This window comes from Seriola dumerili, unplaced genomic scaffold, assembly GCF_002260705.1.
Source record: "Seriola dumerili isolate Sdu_G_001 unplaced genomic scaffold, Sdu_1.0 BDQW01000129.1, whole genome shotgun sequence".
Classification (NCBI taxonomy): Eukaryota; Metazoa; Chordata; class Actinopteri; order Carangiformes; family Carangidae; genus Seriola; species Seriola dumerili.
The window spans coordinates 18,727-25,526 of NW_019174384.1; the positions used below are offsets into that span (position 1 = coordinate 18,727).

General features: G+C 40.4%; 1 long non-coding RNA gene across 1 annotated transcript; it reads left to right on the forward strand.

The window, feature by feature from the left end:
- The first annotated feature begins 1,442 nt into the window (after nucleotides 1-1,442).
- Nucleotides 1,443-3,377, forward strand: LOC111224304. Its single transcript, XR_002665220.1, has 4 exons — nucleotides 1,443-1,609; nucleotides 1,692-1,793; nucleotides 1,877-1,943; nucleotides 3,041-3,377. It is a non-coding gene; the product is annotated as an uncharacterized LOC111224304 (long non-coding RNA).
- Nucleotides 3,378-6,800: the final 3,423 nt, after the last annotated feature.

The following is a 6,800-nucleotide window of genomic DNA, read 5'->3' on the forward strand; positions in this document are numbered from 1 at the left end:
TTTCCATCAAATATTACTTCTGTGTGTGTGTGGTTTGTTAAAGTTGCAACGTGTTGAGTGTTTGTGTAATTAGCAATTGATTAGGTAATTATCAGGTCAAAATAATGATTGAATCATATTGTTGGCTTTTGCAGTCACTAAATCCTCATAATACATACTCCAGTCGATCCAAGCAAGTTCAGAGCCAACAAATTGCTTTAGACGAGATAAATAAATGTGATCAGACCACGTTATCAACAATCACGTCTTTGAAACACAGCCTCTCGTGGAATCAGCTGCCTATGTTCCTAACTGAGCCGTTTTGGTTGTGTCTCTTTACTGTGTGTCTGCAGACACTGACGCGCTCGGTCTCCTGTGCTTATTCATGGAGGGAGCTGCCATCTTACGTTGCAGCTTCCAGGGCGACACGGATGTGATCATCCACTGGAATCAGGTGACAGCCAGAAACAGTTACCTGTCCACTCCTTCTACTACAACAAAGACCAGCTCGCTCACAGGACCAGCGCTTTCAGCGGCAGGACGTCAGTGTTCGAGGGACCAGATTCAGGAGGAAACGCCTACTCCAGCTGGACAGGGCTTGGCAGGTCAGGACACCAGGGGAGATACAAAGTGTCTACACAGGCACCAACAGGGAAGGAATGATCATTATTCAACCTTGAAAGTGGCACGGTGAGAAACACAGAATATAGAAAATACAAAACAAAAAAGGTTTTCAGTGCATGCAGTAAATCCTCTTCTGAAGGTCCTGATGTTCAGTTGTGTCTTGAAGAGTGTGTCCAGGTAGATGACATTTTTATCTTTTAATCCATGTGAAACAATTGAAGGACGCCCATCACTATTATTGTCTATCCAACTATATTACTAAATGAACTTCATTAAGCAAAAGCTTTTTTCATTGTTTACTTTTGTGCAGCTCCAGTTGGTAAAGTCGGGACCTCCAAGCAGGTGGGAAACAAGATCACCTGCAGCTTCCAGAGGGCGTAGTCTCGACCTGAACCTGAGTCTCACCTGGTTCACACCAGCCCTCTCATCCAATGTGACCTTCAAGAGCCCAGCTTGAAGTCCGAGAGACTTGAGCGGAGAGCGTCTCTAACACAACATCAGGAACGTCTTCTCTGACAGGTTTCAGACAGCCGACTTCTGATCGAGCTCAGCTGCAGCATCAGCACTCGCAGAAACAAGAAGGAGAGCCACTTGTTTAAACAGCTCGCAGTGATTTTAGCAAGAGACGTGTAGTCAGGCTACGTGGAGATTCAGAATCTGACAAAATATTCAGACATTTTTCATTTTTGTTGATTGTTGTCATCTCAGCTTCTTGGTCAGTCGGACCAGATCTGCAACACTCCCCTGTATGGCTCAAACACCTCCCTCACAGGCTTCGTCTCACCTGAGAGATTTCAACACATTCTTATCATCCTGACCCGGACCAGAGCTGACGTCTCCTCCTCAGTCTCAGTGGGCTGGAGGCAGCAGGTGAAAGGTGTGTCAGAGTCAGGCAGCCTCATGCTACAGAACTTATCTCCACATCATGGGGGAATATACACCTGTGAACTGAGTGATGCTGAGGAGACACTGATAACCAACACCTTTCTGAGGATACAGAGTCCAGGTGAGGCAGCATGAAGTGAGGAACTGTTAGTCTATATGAGTGAGAACTGTTATTAACTGTAATATCTGTATTTCTACTGCAGATAAGGATTTAATCATTCATGGAGTCATTCCACACTTGGTGGGTGCAGCTGTTTTGGTCTCAGCAGCAGTTGTTCTTGTCTGGTACCTTGAAAAGAAAAGAGGTAAAATAATGTTCCTCCTACACTTTAATAAATTTCTTGTTTGTTATTTATATTAATAATGTTTTTTGGTTTTTTTTTTTTAGACTCAAAATATCTCCCAAGTATATGCGGAAACGGGTACAGACAGTCAAACTACAATCAAATATCAACGTAAGTAAATGTTCTGTATTAGAAAAGCACTGCTGCTGAATGAACTAGTTAGGACCAGTTTTCTAACGTCTCGTCTCATTTATATTTCCTGCAGTCACTTTCTAGATCATGGTATAGTGTAATTCAATTAATAAACCAGTTAAATCTTTTTCCATCAGTTGAAATCTAGTTTGAAATTAACGGCTGTCTCGGATAAAAAGATGATCTCAATCAGAGTGAGAGTGTCAGACGACTGGAAGCAGAAATTAACTAAATACATGACATGAAAACATGAAACTCACTGAATGAAATGAGAAAATATAAAATTATCGTCGTAAAATGGTCGTCCTTCTGTCATTTGAAAATGTATTTACCACCACCACCTAATTTGTCTTTATTTACTTGATAACTGCACTGTTTATGTATGTGGATATGTATATAATTTAATTTATTTTTTCATTTTCATTATCAATTTATTCAATTACTTCTATTAATAATTACATTGTATTTTATCATGTTAATATTGTGGTTGACATTTTACACTTTTCTTTTAGTTCTTTGATAATTTAATTCCATTGAATGATTGTAATTGTGCATTGGCAACACATTGAAAATATCACACTCATAAAGGGCGCTGTCACCTCATCAGCCAGTCAACACTGACTGTTTCCTCCACTGTCTCTGACCTGCGTCTTAGTCCACACAGATGTTGATGTTTTAATACACACACACACACACACACACACACACACACACACACACACACACACACACCCACGCACACCCACACACAGTGTTCATGTAAATAAAGTTTGGATTTCTCAAATCTCCAAATGAAATAAACAAATAATGAAAAAAATGTCTTCAGATTTCTGATAGCTCAATGATTCAGAGAGGGAAATTAGTTTTCAATCGACTACATACTAATTAGACTCTCTGTCAGTCCTCCAATGAAAATTTGAATTTTATAAGAAAGATCATATTGTTGGGGAATGAAAACCTTGTATCTCCACACACTACTTAAAAAGCCACTGAGGGGTCTGCTCCTGTGAGAGTTTGTGGTGACACAGACTTTGAGAAGAAGTGTCCAAAATCAAACCTTCAGATTTGTTGTGCAGGTTGATTCCTCTCACCAGCTGCTGAGCTGCTGCGGCTCTGTCCACCGTCGTCCTCCACTGAAGACACGACATCCAGGAAAACACTGGCCCACAGTGGAGCGACCTCATCACCAACCACCCACACCTGGAGCTCATCAACCGTGACTTACTGAAATACAACTTTCACAACTATCCCGATCCAGGAGGCGCCCTCTGGTGGTGGGAGGTGGAAACACTGAAACGGCTCCAGCAACAGAAAACAACAAAAACCTTCAACCTACAATTAAAAATTCAACTTTAATATATTTAATTTATTGAAAATAAATTTACTAATATTAAACATATCCATAAATGCCTCTCATTTAATTTCATGTTTTTGTGTCAGTCTCTTTCATACAGCTCGTGCAATAATCCTCCATAGAGGAGGGATAACCTGGACTCACGTAGACTGAGAAACGGACTCTGCTGTGTTTCCTACTGTTCCTGACCTGCCGTCTTAGTCCGACATAGGAATTGTTGAATTTTTAACACTTCAGCTAAGATATTTTAAATAACACATTGTCAATGTAAATAAAGTTTATATTTTCTAAAGCTCCAAATGAAATACAACAATAATGAAAAAAATGTCTTCAGATTTTTTGATAGCTCAATGATTCAGAGAGGGAAATTAGTTTTTCAATCGACTACATAAGCCTGAATTAGAGTGGGTGCTTCTCGTGAGACCTCGCCTCCATTCGGGATAGATGTTGATATTATGAAAGAAGACATATGTAGGTTGGGAGCTAAGTTTGTATGAAACTAGTGTGATCATGCAACCTAAGTTGGTATAAAAGCACTGAGGGGTCTGCTCCTGTAGAGTTTGTTGGTGGCAGACTTTGAGAAAAGTGTTCCAAAAATCAAACCTTCAGTTGTTGTGGCAGAGGTGTTGTGCGCTGCTCACCAGCTGGCTAGCCGTGCGTGCGGTATGTCCGGTCCCTCCACGACACGACATTCTCAGGAAACTGGCCACAGTGAAGCATCTATCACCAACACACACAGCTGGATGCCTACCGTATATGAAACACTCACATGAGCGTATCCCAGATCCACCGTTGCTACTCTTTGGTCTGTGGTGCGTTGAGAGGGTGCAGAGTAGAGTGATGCTATACAGATCGAGGAGCTGAGAAGGGTGGCGGGAGCTGTGTCCCCCCCCCACCATGAAACGGCTCTGCAACAGAAAACAACAAAAAACCTATATACTATATTAACAATTAAAAATCAACTTTAATATATTTAATTTATTGAAAATAAATTGACTAATATTAAACATATCCATAAATGCCTCTCATTTAATTTCATGTTTTTTGTGTCAGTCTCTTTCATACAGCTCGTGCAATAATCCTCCATGTTTGAAAGTGATTTTTTTCCAGCATTTTCTTTCAATCTTTTCTCGCTGCTTTAAAAAGAAGAAAAGAAAAGCTTTAACAGTAAATAACTTTTCCCTTGTCGCACCACTCACTCCGATAGGGGGCGGGTAATGACATCACTTCCTTCCTTTCCCATTCCCAAAAAAGAAATCCCAGTCATGTCGGAAGAGGACAGAGAATACAGAGGATGATGGGCCTCTGCTCGGTGCTTCGCGCGCCCTGAGCTGCGTTCGTAGTTGGGCGTGCGTGCTGCCAAAGCAGTGTGAGCGTTTTGGTTTTCAGTCGAGTCACCTCGTGTGGACCTTTACTCCACGTACCAATAAACATGTACAGGCAGAGACATCAGAGGCAGTCTGGGCTTCACATCCAAGTCACCCGCCTGTGTTCTGTCTCTATCTAACCTTTTACTGTAATGACCAATAGTAAAATAAAAAAAAAGCAGTTCATAGTAATGTGATAATAATTTGAATAATAATATTATACGTGTTGTTATATTCTAGGTGAGGCTGTATGTGCCAGAAGCTTTCGGTAAACTACCCAATAAAAGAACCCAAACAAAAGATACCATTGTTTTAGGGATAAAAATAATTATTTAATTCCGCCTCTTAGAAATCATAGTTTGGACAGATAATGACAATGATATGAAGATATGATTATTAGTAGTGAATACTCTTAATACAAAATAAAGTTCTTCAGAGACATTTACAGTTGGATGATGATTAAAAAATAACTATTATACAAAGAAAAACTGTGTCATAGGAACATAAATGTAGCAATTGGATTAAATACATTAGTGAATCCTCTTAATACAAAATTACAATATAATAGTATTATTAATAATATTTACAGGTGGATGGTGATTAAAGTTAACTATACACAGAAAAACTGGCATAGGAACATAAAACTTACCAACTGGAGTCTAACCAGCATTTATCTCCCACTCCTTGAAACCTGGGGACCAATAAAGATGCCGAAGGTAAAACACCTCATGTCCTGTATATAGAACAATGTTACAGCTCACCTCTGTAGCTAACCGGTGCTGCTCCTCTTGACTTCTGTTTCTTTTGTGGATGGCTGCTGCACAGATGGAGGAGCAGAGTCCCTGATACAAACAGAAGATACATAAGTCACTGTGCACAATAACGGCTTCAGAAGACCAACCTGCTGGAGATATAAAATCAGTCCAGCACTGTGTATTGTCACTGCATGAATACATTTCTACTAGCTTCTCCTAACTGATTCATTGTATTTAAAACTGTGAAAAATGGCTTAGTTATTATTTATTAAAATTATGAGTTATTCTACTGTGTTCAGACATGTAATTTATGTTAGTTCTTTTCATAAACATTATATCAGTCAATGTGAAAAATGACATAGCCTACCTGATAGCTTTATGCTGTTGGTGAACCTCTGAATGACTCCTGTGATGTAGACAGAGTCGATGTTCCTCTTCTGCAGCTGGTTAACAGCATGTCTACATGTGCCATGATCTTGTGAAAAGATGCCAGGAAAAAAAAAATCTACATGGGGCTACATGGATCAATAAACAACATTTACTGACTGTTTCACAAATTATTACGATATTTTTATTAACAGATTTGAACTGTCATTAAACTCATTTTGAAGTAGACTGATGTCCGACTTGACTGCAGTCAAAGCTCCTGTATGTTTGTCGTCTCTTTACCTGATGTGTTTGCAGACACTGAGGTGTCCTGTGTTTTCATGGAGAGCTGCATCTTACCGTGCAGCTTCCAGGGCGACACTAATGTGATCATCCACTGGATTCAGGTGACAGCAGGAAACAGTCCTGTCACTCCTTCTACCAAAACAAAGACCAGCTTGCTCACCAGGACCAGCGCTTCAGCGGCAGGACGTCCAGTGTTCGAGGACCAGATCTCAGGAGGAAACGCCTCACTCCAGCTGACAGGGCTGCAGGTTTCAGGACCAGGGGAGATACAAGTGCTACACCAGCACCACAAAGGAAGACATGGAATCATTTACCATCCTGAAAGTGGACGGTGAGAAACACAGTAAAATATGAAAATACAAAACAAAAAGTTTTTCAGTGCTGCAGTAAATCCTCCTTCATGAAGGTCCTGATGTTCAGTTTCGTGTTGAAGATTGTGTCCAGTAGATGGACATTTTATCTTTAATCCATGTGAGACAATGAAGACGCCATCACTATTATTGTTATCCAATATATTCTAAGAAACTTCATATAAAGCAAAAGCTTTTTTCATTGTTTACTTTCTGTGCAGCTCCAGTTGGTAAAGTCGACCTCCAGCAGGTGGGAAACAGGATCACCTGCAGCTCAGAGGGGATCTACCTAAACCTGAGCTCACCTGGTCCACCAGCCCTCCATCCCACTGTGATCA